We start from the raw sequence: 16,665 nt of genomic DNA on the forward strand, positions 1-16,665 counted from the left end.
TTCCCAAATGCTGTCAGATCAGAAAAATGGTTGACCAAGCTCTGGTGAGTTATTTTTCATTGTTGGTTTTTGTTTTGTTATTTTAATAATAGGTCAGAGGAAGAAAAGCCTCATTACAATCACAATGTATGCCATGCATAAACCCTAATTTACAACTGCAGGGGAACACTGTATTCTGGATTACCTGTCAGCTGTAGACAGCGCCTATCACTCCACAGTTGCAATGGGGGAGAAATAGAAGGCTGCCTTTCTCTGCTCCCAGGTACTCCTCTTCTGCAGTGCCATGGTGAAATATTAATTACATTTATCAGAACAGGATTAAACGTGGAACGAATGATTAATTATTTGGCACTGGGATAGATTAAAGTTCTGTCCAGGGTTTATGTATTCATTAATTACTTGTTAAATCAAAACCACACTACTGTCTTTGGAGGAGCTGTCTTTTCAGCTGTGTTGGTGCAGTGGTTTTACGATCAATTTGGTTTTCATTGTTGCCTTCTGTAACAAAACAGTTGCCACAATATTTTTTTCTTCTACCTAAGCATGGTGAAGAAGTCTTTACATGAATAGTGCGTGATTTACATCCTTACTGATCTTACCTTCTTATTTTCTGACTTGTTTGATGCTTTGAAATGGTCATTGTCATAGGATTTACCACAGCACATCCTTGCTAAGGTTTTGCTATCACAGCAGGGACTGATTGGAATAAATTTACTTTTGCCCCTTAGCAGCAGGGGAAGCTGCTCTAGAGAGAGCAGATAAGCATGAGCCTTGCCTGCTAGGTGGTGCCTCCACCAACGTGTTCATACCACACCGAAGTGACACCCAGATGTGATAGTAGGAGGGTCATATTTTTGATTGTTCCAAAAATACAGCATTTCTGAGCTGACAAGATCTTTGGAGAACTTTGTAAGGCTTCACTTTGTGTTGACAGTATCATATATGTGGAAATTGGGCTTGGTGGTATTTTCACTTAATTTTTGTGAGGGAGATGTCAAGAGTGACTGACTACTGCAGTGATCATTTGGATCTGATGGCACTTTAGTCCTATAGTGTGTCACAGACTGAAGGCTGTCAAGCAGGTTCAGTTTTGCCTTGTACTACCTGCCTTAATGTCTTTTTTTCTTTTTTTTTATACTGCTGGCCATGCTCTTCTTCATCATTGTTTATCATAGTAAATAACTGCTGTATTGCTCTGAATGGGAGAGCAAAGGTCTTTGTGGTCTTATGTGCCATTTATCTTGGCTGATATTTTGTGAGTGAGGGAAGCCAACATATACGTGTATTTGTCTTCTTTGTATGACGAATTTCTGTTTCTCCACAAAAGTCCTGTGCTCATGATGTTCAATATTTAACAAAGTGAATCAGGATATAGCTCACAACTACGTGACTGAAGGCTTGCCAATACATCCCAGTAAATACTGATCCTTCAAGTTTTTGCTTTCTCTGCTCTGACATCAGTATACAGCAACCTTTTGGTGCTTCTATGAACATTATTGATAAGGGAACACTTTATTTCTTTTCAAAAGCATTCTTGAGAGTGCAGAATCAAGAGCTGTAGGTTTTTAGTTTTATAAGAGGTGCAGGGGTTGATTAAAAATAGATTCTGTTCAGGTCTATGTGGATGTTGCAACACGATGAGAAAAATAACAGAATCAGTCAAAATCCCAAGTACTTCTAGAAATGAAAAATGGAGAAAAAGGTCAAAATGAGTGAACACAATTGAAAAAGATTAACCTCCTCCAAACGCACCCACCCACTCTCCCACCAGAGAACTCAGCTGTTTTGGACCATGCACAGCAACTGCAATGAGCTGGTTATTCTTTCAGGCAAGCCCTGAAATTCCAGGGCTTGATGAGCAATATTATGGATGTAGCACTACTGAGGGATACTAAAGAAATGTCACAGTGAAGATGTGAAATACCACACTGAATCAATAAACAGGCTTCTGACTAACTTGAAAGCAATGGGGCAGATTCTTGTTTGCTGCTCATTTAAATAAATCCATGAGTATCAGGAATCAAGTTGTGTGTCCCAGTGGAGCGGTGCCATGGAAGGATATTGTCTAACTGAAGTGTAGGGGACGTTGTGGGGAAACTCACCTTTTCTGCAAAGCATTTGCCAGGTTTTGGAGGCTCCTGGATTTGTGAGATGTCATATTTATTAGTCAGTTCCCATTGCTCACCATCATAAATTAAAAAAAAATGAACACCATTTTTTGTTTCCTGGACCAACTGTGTTGTATTGGTCTAAGTAATAACATTCTTTATTTTTAAGCCAAGAGCATTTTGTTTATGTATTCTCTCCACAAGGGAAAATATACTTCTGCTATCGCTGCAAAGCACAAGGGACAGTTAAACCTAATAAGTTAATCTAGACTTCTAGAAACAAAATTAAATTTTCAAATAAAGGCGAACTGACAGCTAAGGCATAAATCTTTTATTTAAAATAGAAAATAAGCCCATTCAAATGCAATCAGAGAAGACAGATGTAGGTAAAAACAAGCAGAGATAGGATATATGGTGCATAAATTTGCTATGTCTGTATGATAGATCAAGCAGGGTGACCTTAAAAATGTTCCTAAAACACCAGCTAAAATATGAAATTTGCATATATTTAAATACCGCTTGTTAATATAAGATGGACTAGAAAGAATGTTAACACTGAAAGTAAAATACAGCACAGGTATAAAGTGTACAACAGAAAGGTCACATTAGCTATCAGAGTGGCTGAAATGTAAATATTTACTAGCTTAGAGCTGGCAGTAAGTTCTATAAATGAGAAATAATACCTTCCACCATTTAATATATCATTTCAGGTAAAACATTTAACTGAAAAAAGACCTTGATTCAGCAAAATTCATAATTAACTAAATGTTAAACATCAAACATCATCTTAGATCTAAATTACCTTAATGGACTGCTCACAGATGTGATTTTCATTGAAGCAGAGGCAGGTGTCTCTAATGAAGGATGTTATCAAGATCATAGATATGGATGCTGTGAAATTTTGCCTGCTTTTGGAATGGTGAAAGGAGCTGTTTATACTCAGATTTCTCAAGTATTTTTCATTCTCTCTTTCTGGGTGCAAAGCTGTTGTAGATAGTTGGGTTTGCTTAGGCATGGTATCAGATTGCTACTTGGAAGGTGGCATTTATTGCCTGTTTAGGAGAGAGAATACAACTTCTCAAGAGGACCTAATATTAAATTATAAGGAGCTGTTTCCTTGGACAAAAACTTGCCTGTGGCTTCTTGATTCCTGCTCTTTCACTCATTCTTCTGTCACCCTGTCCTCAGAGAAGTGCCTAAGCCATGATGCTTCCCAGTATAGGATGTTTAGATCCAGTCCCCCCAGGTGTCTGCTGTAAGTGTCCATCTTTTTTCATCATATCCTCAGAATGGGAATTTCTTCAACTACATAGGCAGCAGCATAAAGACCACTCATTCAGCTCTGGTCCCCTCGAAGAGTTTGAGACTGGCTTGTCCATCTGGTCATCCCTAGAAGTACATCATAATTATCTCCTGGTTCTCAATAAATCTGGGTTTTCTAGAGATTTCCACTGTAATTGGATCAGTCATTAACGTAGCCCAGATTTCTCACAGTATTCTGCTGAGATTACATCTGTTCCAATACAGTGACCCAGTTAGAGCTCAAGATATCCGTGACTATGAAAAAGGAAATATGTTTGTAAAATGTTATACATATTGTGACATACAGATGAAGTCAAAGAAATGTTAACGTAGTTAATTCTGATGGTATTGTCCAGCCCCTGGGAGCTGCAGGTGAATGTGTGGATGACTCCAGACGTGGATGTAGGTACCAATAGGCACAAGGGATTTATCCTTCACTTGTCTGATGTTTTGTTCTGTTGTTTTGTTAGCTCGTTAATGTTCTTTTCCATGGGTTTTGTGAACAATTTACTTTTAAAGTGGTATAATTCTGAAAGGTCTTTTTTGTATTCATTTCTAGGAAGAGTGTAAGTTCTTCGAGTCATTGATTAGTGACAAATGCCATCTATTGAGAAGTTCTCTTTATCTTTGGGATGTCTGTTTTGAAGGTCACTTCCATTTATTAAAGGATTGCAACTGTACACTTGAATATTTCATGAATTGTCAGTATTGTTTCTGGTTTTTTTTGTTTGTTTGTTTTTTGTTTTTTGTTTTTTGTTTTTTTTTCAATACTGCCCCATAGAAAACAACAACAACAACAAAATAAGACAAAGGTCAGATAATAGATTTTTAAAGTTACCCAGAAACCTGCACGCTGACCTAATATCTTGTCATAGGTCAAATTGGATTGTTTCCGTCTGTCACATCTGTGTTGCATAACACAGGACAAACGGGAGTATGAGGTGATGTATATGGTGCAATATGGGAACACGGTTTTCATACTGACCCTCAGCTACATGTGGTTGGCAGACTTGTGTGTATAGACTCTGATATACAGAATTACCTGCAAACATTCAGGGTGAAAACACAAAAACAAACAATAGAAAATAACCAGAGGGGCTTGCAATGAATTTATCTAGAGAAGATTAAGCACTGGATTCCCTTGAATGCGTGGCATGGTCTGGAGTTGCTTTACTTTGTTCTCAGTTGCTGAGAAGTGTCATTGTCTGTGGAAGGTAGGATTTAGTGCGTAATAAAATGCTTAAGTCTCTCACTGTCCCTTGCTGAAAGCTCCTCCTGTGCAGGGCAGGGGTCTGTCGCTCAGTAGCAAAGGTCCTAGACTCAGCCTTCATTGATGATCTAGGTTTAGGTGTTTGCAGTCTCCCCCTGTGGGGAACAGACTGTTGAAGAGAAGGTCCTTCACACTGAGGGATTACTAAATCCAGGTCATTTACAAAAGATTTGGTCTGCGATAGAGACTTTCCTGTGTGTTGCTATAATAAAACATGCCTTGGTGGGAGACATTTTAGAAATGCTGCTTGTAAGAACACAACATTAAAGTAAAATTAAAATTTTGCCCTGGACTCCCAGCACTCTGAAAATTGAACTCTGCTTCCAGGAGTATATAAACTTCATTCACATATTTTTTTCTTTAAACACTGACTTGAAACATTTGGCTGCTTTATAGACTAACTGGGGTTATATAATCATTAGGGCTTGCTAATTTAGGGAAACAAGGCTGCTTTGTTTATAAAAGGTCTGTTCAAAAAATGATGCGTGGCTCCAGCATGGTCTTTCCTATAGATTAGCCACAGTACAGTACGTGTATTGGGGCAGCCAAAATACATGTAGACAATTAGCTTTTCTACCAGAGACTAGTTTTGTTAACATTCCCTTGATTTGACAGCTGGAATAGATGAATGTCATTCCTGACCTTTTCAATTTTACAGCTTCTTCACTTTCATAATTCCAACTCCTGCAGCTGCAGCATGGAAATGAACTTTAATAATGTCCCCAAACTCTTGAAAATGCATTACTTACAGTAAAATTTTATAATACTCTAAACAATAAGAACCCTTCATATCATTGCTGTTTAAACTATAGAATAGTTGTTAGCAATTAAAAGGGGTGGACTTTTTTTGACTGCTTTCATGGAGCAGATTTGAATAATCAGACATTAGGTATCCACATCTCATTGTGATTTATGATGATGGAAAAAATTATTCTGCCCTGAGTTTTAATTATGGCTGGAAGATATTCTCTAGGTTCTTCTATTAATGCCTTTCATTTACTAGTAGAGGGTCAAACACTGTTCCTTTTACTGATATAATTCCACTAAAGCTTATACAAGTAAATAGAGGGCAGAAAGCAGTTACACAATCTGAATTCAAGAGGTACAATTGTGTAAGCTGTGGTATGCCATCGACAATACAGTGGTGATGTGATACTGCTCTAGATGACCCTCTGCTTAGTTAATTAGACACAGAGTAACTAGCATAAGCACAGATTGTGACTAAATTCAAGTTAAAGAAAAGGAAAGGTCAGAGGGAATACTGCCCCTATAGAGAATGTGAGATTAAATAACTGGAATTTAATACTATTATTAGGGGTCTTTTAGTCATAGCTCCAATGTAAGGCTAGTCCAGCTTACCTGTTCAGATTAGATAAAGGATTTAGAAATTGCTAAGTAAGGTGTAGCGTATCAAGACCCATCTGAGAAACATCAGGAATCCAAGCTGTTGGTGCTGTTCCTTGGTGGGCTTTAGGGGTGACTTGAGCCTATGAGCGGCTGTGGCTGCAGGACTTGCGGAGAAGGCCGCCAGTAACAACCTCCTGCCGGGCAGCCTGATCTGAGGGGAATCCTGGTAAAGTTCACAGCGCATTAACCACTTTCTAATATATTCCTATAGTCCTTTCAAAAGGATTATTTCAAAGCTTTCATGTAGCTAATGGTTTGAGCCTCTTTTGAGAGTTCAAACATCCTAATGAGATTAACTCATTAAATATCTGCCCATCACTTAGTTGCTGATACTCTGATTCATTTGTGGCACTGCAAGACAGCGTGGCCCATGAAAATGAAGACTGTTTCTCTCTGAATGTTTTTAGATTATTACTCTTTCCATCCCCATCTCCTTTTCTCTGTCATACAAGTGGATTGAACTGTGCATTAACAGTCTTCTTCCCTTCAGACTGGTTGGGCAAAGGTGACAGTTTTTGCCACCATAACGTTACCTCCTTCCTTAGGCATCTGACTGTAAGCCTCCCCTCGACTAATTGCTTGTCTCTCAGGGATGGCTTTGTTAGTGCTCACACAACCAGAATCGCACAGATTCCTTCCACAGAACCAGGTGAAGTGAAAAGTACAATAACGTCACCTCGAATTTTACAAATTAACCAAAAACCACGAGGGGAGACAATACACATGTGAATATTTCTGAAATAGCAAAAACCATGGCAGCTAATGCAGGGTAGTGCCAAACGTGCATACTGGCGGGAGGTGGCAGGAGCTGCTACTTGACTTTAAGAGGGGTGGGCTGAGTCTTGCTTCTGCTGCCTCGCTTGTGTCCCAGTGGTCAGGGAAAGCTCAGGAGTCAGTGTTTCTTTGGAGAAAGGCCAGAAAAGAGCTTGGTTTTGGAAAGGCCTACATGGGGAGCAGCTGAGGCTTGGCATAGAAGAGGGCGGCAGAGCAGACGGGAAGAAGTCCGGGCAGCACGACCTGGCTTGGCTGCTGCACTACGCTGGTTGCCCCAGTTTCAAGAAATAAATGCTCTGTCCCTGGACAATCAACACAAATAATGCCAAGGCCAGGAGATTCCTTTGAAGAACTGGCCGGCTGCTTGGGCTGCTGGCATGTTCTACCTTTAATGGGCCTGGGAGTTTCCAAGCATGCTTGCTTAAGAAGCGCTGAAATGAAGCAAGTGGCTGTTGCAGGGATCTTACACAGATGCAGGCAGTGGCTTAAAGGAGCAGCCCTTGGGAAAATAATAGAGAGCCCCATTTGCAAAGCTCTAATTTGAGGAGTCCCTGCATAGCACAACCAGCATATAGGCATGATTTGAATGGCCTGAAGAGGTTTGGACCCAACAGTTAATGAACTCGCATTCGAAATCAGACATGCGCTATTGGGATGGCTGACTAAGACCCCACTGGTATTGTGATGATGCTAGTGTATAATCAGCAAGTTTATATTTATAGCTCTTAAGATATAAAACAGAATTAGATGCAACACTTAAAAGAAACAAGGTGCTGTTTTCCTTATAGTCTGTGCTTCTCAAGTGTTTGTCTACACAAAGTCTTTACTATTGCTTTTTAAAAAGCTCTGGTTTCTGAGGAATTCTTTAACTCTTTTTAGTGGCAAGAACCTGTCTTGCTTTTCAGGTTCTTTTGGTGAGCAAAGCTAGTGAAAATTATGGATTTGAAAATAAAATGCGAAAGCTTTGACTGTCTGTGGAGAGAAAATTTAAACAAAATCTGCATTATATTTTTTCATGTTTTAACCCATTCTAGTATTGGTTGAAATATTTAAAATAACAGTATTTTGACTGTTGAATTGGGAATGAAAGTAGGAAAAAGGGAAAGGTTTTTGCCTGGTCTTTTTGCGGGCGTGGTCTCTATGTACCAGACAGCCATAGAGGGACACAAAAAGGTTCTCAGTACATGTTCATCTCTATGGTAAAAAACATCCAAACTGTGGAACCTACTAAAATAGATCCTTCTTAGTTTCAGGGCTTTGGTGTTTTGTTTTGCTTATTTTATTTAATTGAATAAGTCATTTGAAAACAACTAGAGCAATGTATTTTGAACATAGCTTTATGGATTGCCTAGTCAAACTTTTAGACATCCTGTATGGTATTCAATAGATTATTGAAGAGCATAGGCATTAGCCCTTCATACCGAATGTGGGAGCCTAAATTACATGTACTTTTACTATTTTTTGTATTGTAGGCTAATGTGTTGTACTGCAGAATTGTCCTCCACATTCTTGGAAAGCAATCATTGGAATACAAAAGTGGAAATGCCTCAGATTTCTAATGGTGGACCCTGTTTGGGGCCATTCAGATGAAATGGCAGTCAACATCCAATCCATGCAGTACCATTTGTAAATGAAACAAAAGAGCAGCAATACCTCATTGCTAATTTTTTGCTGGCTGTGAACTTCCTTCAGACAGCAGAAGGAAAGTGGAAAGGGTGGAAACTGCCAAAGTCACATCTGTACCTAACTGTGTCTAACATTACCTTTTATGTCAAACCATTAGCATACCCAGGAAAAAACCACTGTATTTAGTGCCAGATGTCTGCTTATTACAGCAAGGGAACTGGGAGAAGACACTGGGAACAAGACAGGCACTTAAGGCACAGTACCTTTCCATTATTAACACTTGCAGGTTTTACCAGCATCACTTTGGGATAGTGGGCAGGAAGCATCATGGTGTGGAGCTAGGAAGCACATGGTAATTAATGACTTGGTCCCACCAAATCGTGACTTGCAGAACTTGCTGCCAGTCTGCTTTCAGGGGCCAGAAGAGCAGCAGCAGCACTTTGGAAGAGCGACCAGCACAGCTGCTCAGCCAGTGGTGGTTATGAAGTGGTACAGGCTAGCAAGCAGTGGAGGGAAACAAGCAGAGGCTCACCTGCAGACAGAATAAAGCAGAACCATTTTGTCCAGTCTGGGTTAGTGGACAGAGTGCCTGGCATTTTGTACAAATATGTTGCTAATCTGAGCAAGGGAACAAAATGGGTTTGAATGAGGAAGGTACAGGTGGCAGTAGGGTTCAGGACTGGCCCTTACAGTGGGCATCCCAGTATTGCCTTTGGTTTTGTTCGGCAATGAAGTTTGGTAACTCAGAAGTTTGGTCAATATTTTATGCAAGATACACTGTGTGAATGCTGGCTTAAAAGAGAAGCGCATGTTCACTGTTACCTCTGTTTTTCTCAGATAGGAATGATGGCAGTTTTTCATATTGCATTCAGAGTTACTGTGGGAAAGAGCGTGTTCAGTCCAGGATGCAGCCTAATGAGTGAGGTGAGCTCTAGAAATGCAGAATAATAAGAGCTTATGTTAATAGCCTAAACCACTGACTACATCTGCTTTGATAGGAGAACCCCACCATCAATTGAACTTACAATCACATTGTAGCTGAAGTCAGGGACAGATGCACCTCAGGAGTGTTTTTAGCCAAACAGTTCTGATTGATGTGCCCGTAATTGCTTCAGATTCCTATTATTGATCTCTGATGTCAAAATAATTGAACTTTATGGCTGACTTCTGATGTTTATTGAGAAATCATATAATTACTTCCAACCAGCTGTGAGTCAATAAAAGTTGAGTACATACCACTACTCAGATTGCTTAATGCATAAATTTCTCTCCAAATAAACACAAGTCGTACAGTATATGAATAAATCTGGTAGTGCATGCTCCTAATTACATAATTACATCCTCTAATATTTGAAATAACAGATATATCCGTCACACATTTGTATATAAAATGTACCTACTTCAACCCCAACCATACGATGTGGGGAGGGTGCTGTGCCTGCAGAAAGCCCTAGCATGGTTGCACAGGTGCGGCAGTCTGCTGACATGCAGAGCAGGGATCAGGGTCTTGCTGGACCTTGATCTTCTTACGAAGCAGTGGGATCCAACGTGTTTTATCATGCTGGGACTGACTGGGACATGTCCTAGAAGTTCACACCTGTCTAGAAAATCCTATCCTATATATCACTTTTTTAGTTTTGCCTTCACTCTTCTGTTTATACCAACCATCTGGACCCTTACTTGCAAAACTCTGCAACCAGGACTTCCTGGCCTTAAGAGAGAGTCTTCAGAGTAGATGTACACATGCAGTGTCTTCAAAACGCTCATACTTCTATGATTTCACAAAAGCCTAACATTTTTGCTGACTACACAATGGTGAGAAGTAAACAGTTACACTTTTGACAAGCTTTTAAAAAAGCTCCCTGATAACCTGAAATTGTTTTCTAGAGTGGTTTCATGAAGCCAAGAATTTTCACACCCCACTGCTGATGGTGATAGAGTATATAGTGTATACACACACACACAGCTGGCAAGGTACTTAAGTGATAAAAAAATGTTTTACGTGAAGGTAATGAAGACTTCATCTTGCCTAGTTGAATAGCTTTAGCTGCCAATTTCTAGATCAAATCCTGCCTGAGAAAGCACATTATTTACTGTGTCTTGTTTTCTGTGTAATCACTGTGCTGCGAGTACTGGTTTTATTCACTCCTGCATTTCTTTTAATATTGTTGTAGTAATTCTCCTTCCTTCAGGGGAAGGAAGCATTAATCAGCCAGTGCATTTAGCTCCTACTTACATTAATATACAGACAATGCAGTGATTTAGAATTCTTTACACCTTTTTGCAGGTTTTTCATTATATTTCTTAATGTCTTGAGGATGCCTTTCCTCATGACACCTTCCAGCAAACCTTTGCAAAATGAATAGGTTTCATTATGAAATCAATGATATTCCCTCTAAACTTCAGGGGCAATGTCAAAGAAAAGCTACTATAATTGCTAATGCCAAGCAGTTTTTTATGACCAAACTCTACTTTCCAGATGTCACAGCAATGCAGTCATCACCTTCTTCAGCACTTTTGCCCTCTCTTGTCACCGTGGTTCTTCCTCACAAGAAAGTGATTGTCAGCTATGTCTTTTTCTATTCTTATGGCTTTTCTCTGGTTCTGATTCAACCTTAAAGCTACTCTTTCCAGCAGAAACAGTCTGAAGTTTACACTTCTGACTCTGCCTAGCAGGAACCTTTGACCACTGCCTCTCCTTAAGCATGATTATATGAATGAATTTTAATTCTGAAGCACAGTAGTAGCTATTAAGAACTTGCAGCATTTATTTTAACTCCAGTTTTGTTTTATTTTATTTTATTTTATTTTATTTTATTTTGTTTTGTTTTGTTTTGTTTTTAGGAAGATCTACTGTGCAGACAGAGAACAGTTACTGTGACCAACCCAGTCTTGGCCAATCTGGTTTATTGGACACAGTGCCTGGTGTTGTGTTCAAATATGTTGCTAATCTGGGCAAAGGAACAAAAAATACTTGAGTGAGGAGTGTAAAGAGGGTAGTACTGCCTCTGCCACACGTACACTGGACCTTGTTTTTACAGTCTGAAAAAGCTGAAATACTGTAACATGGAAATTCTGGTTTATGCATCTGAGTATATGCAGTGATGTGGAATCATAGGTTTGATGAAAGGCTTATAAAACAACAGGTAGAAGTAATCTTTGTCTGTTCCTTAAACACAGATAGCATTGGGTCTAACAATGCAAAAGGCATCAGGCTGTCTCTCAGAGAGACACAAGTTTCTTCCACTTGCAAAATTAATACCTATGTTTATTCCGGTTGACAAGAAAATGCAACTGAAATCCTAAAAATTTGGCAGCATTTTGATACTATCTTAATTAAAACAGTTTAACTTGTTCTTCCCTTTTTAGTGCAGAAACAGACATCTGAGCCACTAATTTGTTTGCCCTCTTTGAGGTTGTTGAAATGTAAAAGAGATGAGTTAGCTGCCCCTGGCAGTGGGGGCAATGAGGGAGATGCTGGCAGACTTGCTTATAGCGTAGTGATGCTAGCAGGCATTACAATAATACATTTCAATCGAGGAAGTTAGTTTGACTTCTTTAAGTCATAGCTGTAGTTAAACAGCTTTCTAAAGCACGTCGTAGCACCACATGTGTTTAGACGATTGAATTTTTGTCATAACCTGGGTACCATACTAGTGGTTGTCCTGATGCTCTGTTTTACTTCGAAGGCATAGAATTGGCTTTTCCCATTCCTTGCCTTAAATACTTTAAATGTACTGACAAGCACAACTGACCAATTAATAGTACTTTTTCTCGTCTTACCTCATTTGTTATCCACGGTGCTCTTCAATTTTTCATGACCCAAAATAGTAGATGTACATAATGAATACAAATAGCAAATTGATTAAATGTAACATGCATTGTAGCACCAGTGAGATTGTCATTTGTTATTAATGAGAGAGATTTGTCAGGTTCCTGTGAAAAGGCTTGTGACGCACAGTGATCCAGACCTAGCAGCTGCAAGACTGCAGCCAACCGTCAGCTCTTTCATTGTCATGCAACAAAAATAGGGAGGACACATGATTTTCAAGATAATTTCATATTTTGGTACCATCTCAACATTTTCAGGATTATTTTCAAAACATGCAAGTCAGGTTTACTGAGGATGTTGCAATAAATGGTGCGTCATTGTAAGGCACTGGATTTCAAGGCCAAAGCCATCCTGTAGGAAACAAACCACTGAATTTTACAAGGATGAAACTGAGTGGGGCCTTTTGGCTAAGGCAGTGTGGTCAACAGCTCAGTAGTCAGGCAGCTCATGCAAGAAAATAGCGCTCAGGTTTCACTGCCTGATTTAACCAGGCACACAAATATGTACCTCTTTTCACATCCTTGCTGAGTCACCGAGCCATGAGGCAGTGGACAACTCCAGAGCCTTGTTCAGTTGCTCCTGATCAAGCTGGTTTATTTTACATAAGTATCCATTGAAAGTCGCTCTTCTATGTACCAGGGAAGTATTTGCTAGTGTGCTGTAGGCAGGGAGAGTTTGTGGTTTTGCGTGATCTCTTCCATGCCAACATTTTACAAGAAATTTATCTGAAATCCAAAAGCTTTTTGTGGAATGTGGAAAAATTGTCTTTGTTTTGCACAGAACGTACTGCTGAATTTTCCTAATGAACAGCAAGAGAGGGCTGAAAAATGAACATGGCAATGCGGGGTATTACTTCCCACCCTTGAGCAACGAACCTAAAACTCCAAACAGCTGAATCCTTGTCCCCAAATGCAGCTCACTGTTTCAGTGTGGATCAACAAAGTTTTTTTTATTTTATTTTTCTCCTAGAATCAGAGACTTGACAATAGTTTAGTTCTTTGTTAATGTGAATTGCTTAAGCTACACTGACCAAGAATACTTTGCATCTGCTCAGGTCTGCCTGCTGGTCGGTTTGTTCTAGCCATGGACTGTACTCAATTAAAAATAACAAAAAACGGGTTTCCTTTTAAATTACATTATAGTGTGAACGTGTATTATTTACATAAATTTAACAGATTACTGGAGATCAAACCTTGCTATTCAATTCCCTGGAATTCTGCTTTCATAAGGGAATATAGGAATTTTATGGGCATTATTTAAAACAAAATTTTGATTGTAATGCCTCTGAAGAACTAAATAAAATGTTATGCAGTTGTTTTACATCTCAAGGTGAGGAGAATCTTTGAAATTTATTTTGAAATTAGAGGCTCTATTCTGCATAATTTATACACTGAGTATTCATAAAAGGCACTACCGTTGAAACTCACCTGTCATCAAAAGGAAAAGCACAGAAACAATGGCTAAGACCAAGGCAGGGAAATGGTGTTATGGATGTTATTTCCTAAACATTTTCTAAGGAACGGTTTCTACCAGTTACTGAGGAAATTAAGGAAAAGTGACAAAGCAACAATCATTTCCAAGTAATGGTTCTTTTTTCTTTTCATTATCTGTGCTGTCTGCCCTCAGATCTCCTGCATTGTTCACATTTCAAAACATTTCCTGTTGTAATAGACAAGCAAGAGCTGTTCTGCAGGGGCAAGGAGGAGAGCTCTGCTTCTGCAGCTCAGTCGTGTATGGGGCAGCTCTGGGGTGTGCTGCCAGAAACCTGGCCTGACCAGCCAGCTTGGGCATCTTCATAAATTAAGGGATAATTTTTCTAGGCTCAGAACTCGGTTTAGGTAAACCTGTAAAAACTAGGCTATAATTTCATTACAATGAGCTGAAATTTGGCTTATTTTCTTTTTCTGCTTCTTAACTTCCTGGGAAGGAGAAGTTTACTGCTACTTGTCTTTGGAACCACTTTGGGCTCATCAGGTTTTTCCTCTCTGCCCTGTTACTGGCAAAGGTTGTCTCAGGAGCACCTGTTTCGTCTTCAGCAGCAGTTATTATTAAACATGGGTCCTGAGCAGGATTTACACCCTTCCTCTGGAAACATAGGAAGCTTGTGACAATTCCTACTCTTTCACAGACACGTGTCAGCTTGTCAGGGACTATCAGTCATTAAAAATTGAACAGAGCAAACCTGACAGGATTGGTCTCTTGGTGCTACAACAGTATAAATATTTAACAATGACATGATGATACATTTCTATTAACACAGCTGGCATTCTGCACTTAAGCACAGCAGGGTAATAGTCCTTTTTATGACTACATAGGTAGTAAAATATATATGTAATAGGTGGATGGACCAAAGCTACAGTGAACAGTGCGGAAGAGGCAATGTCTTATGACCAAAGTGATGGAAATCCCTAGTGATTTTCACATAAAACATTGCTGTTTGTGAACTCTGAAAGGTTGGTTTCCTCTGAGGTAGAAGTTCCACTCATGTTTGCCCAAGCCCATTGTGCATGCCCTCTTCTGCTCACTCTTGCTGTACAAGGCTAAACAGACATTAGATAGAAGCTCTTTCTTTGCTATCAGGTTAATTAGCTGCTCTGCCATTTTGTTTAATAATTCAACTGCAGTGTCCAGGAGGTCAGTGTGACACTGCTTGTTGCCACAAGTCATCAGTGTTGATTGTTGCTGCTTTTTGCCTGTTGAAAAGTTGTCTTCCAGTACCTGGGTGCCACTGTGGACTGGCAAGTCACCACCCAGTACAGGATTTCATTTCTCCAGCGAGCATATCTCTTTTAAATCCAAACAGCAATTCCATTGAGTTTTAAACTGCTAATTTATGATAACAAAGTAAGAGCAAAAGAGAAGGTCATGCAAGATTTTAAGCTAATGATGGACAGGTAGAATCAGAAAGCATGGGGACTGCCCTCCTCCCCACCATATCCCCTAAATTACCTTTTTGTGAAATGCAAACATCTCCATAGGCTCTGGAGAGAAAGGGAGAGAGGTGTCTGAATGGCAGCACTCAGCCTTCCTCCTACTCTTACCTGCTGTGGCAGGTGACAGGAGAAAAGCTCAGCAGCATGGTCCTCTCCTTCAGGGTGTTCAGGCACTGCAGGCAGCCCTTCTCACACATTCAGTTAGCTCCTGCCCTTGTGTATCTCTTCTAAAAGTCCTTAAAATATCTTCTGGGGAAAGTCCATCAGATAGATTCCATGTTTGAAAACAGAGGAAGAGCACATGTCATAGAGGTGTTGTTTTGGAAGCTGATGTAACTATTGAGCCGTAACAAAGCCTATCTGTATCCAAAGGGTGTGCCATGGATTTGATGGAACCAAGGGAGCAAGAGCTGAAGTTCAGACTACCATGCCGTGTCCCTGGACCTCACAGAGATTTCAGGTACTTGATCTAGATGTGCTAGGAGCAGATCATTATAGCTACACTTTTTTACTAAATTCTTCTTTCATGATTCTGGCCACATTTTGAGATTTTATTCTGTTACCCGAGTCCATGAGTTGTTCTACTGACTGCTCTGGAGACTTTGCAGAGCAGGATATATAGACTGCTAATATCAAAGAATCGTAAGCTCTCTTGGTCCTCTCTCTTTTTACATTTATTAGCATTTTCTCATGTATAAAGTTGTGTGATTAGAGACAGTTTGACCTGGGGGAGGAACAATATATTTTTACCTTCAAAAATGCACCTATTTGGTTTACCTATGAAATTCAATTTTCTTGTTTAAGTATTCTTGAATATAAATTTTTGAAACTGGACTTAATTCAGAACATAATTGGAAAATTGTTTAAAGATTTTTTTTTCTCTCAACTCTGTCTTTGAATTGATATAAATAACAAAACTAACCTGGCAATTTTTAACAGTATGATCAAAAGTACTGCTTTTTCACTGCTCATATTTTGACTTGTTTTGTTCACTAACTCATGCCAGTTCAGGGTAGATTGGAGCAGAATTACTTATTTATCCAATTAAATAGGTTATTTTTCTACAAACATGCCTCAAAAATCTGTGCCACTCAATCAAGTGTAGGTAAACTGGGCAGTGTACAGCAGGGACAGGCCTGTCAGCTGTGCACAGTGACACTGAACTCAGTCAATCTGAAAAAGCAGATGGTTTAGCGTATAGATAGGATGATATACCTGATACAAGACCTGCTGTATACTACCTCTGAGCTTCTTTCAAATCTAGGGTGCACAGGCTTAAACTAGTGATGCAACTAATATATGTGCAAACATAAAAGTAGTCTTTCCCTCCTTTTCTTCTCAGCTTAGAGGAATATTCTAATTAGTTATTGCTGGCAGGAGAAAAAGGGGAAGAAATTTGGAGCAAGGGAAATG

At 39.5% G+C, this 16,665-nt stretch overlaps 1 long non-coding RNA gene across 1 annotated transcript; it reads right to left on the reverse strand.

Annotated features, from left to right (window-relative positions):
- Positions 1 to 2,424: 2,424 nt before the first annotated feature.
- On the reverse strand, positions 2,425 to 16,180 carry LOC311443445. Its single transcript, XR_014697279.1, has 2 exons — positions 15,361 to 16,180; positions 2,425 to 3,497 (listed from the first exon to the last, which is right to left on the reverse strand). It is a non-coding gene; the product is annotated as an uncharacterized lncRNA (long non-coding RNA).
- Between the last annotated feature and the right edge of the window lie 485 nt (positions 16,181 to 16,665).

This window comes from Aythya ferina, assembly GCF_964211825.1.
Source record: "Aythya ferina genome assembly, chromosome: 12".
NCBI classification, from domain to species: Eukaryota; Metazoa; Chordata; class Aves; order Anseriformes; family Anatidae; genus Aythya; species Aythya ferina.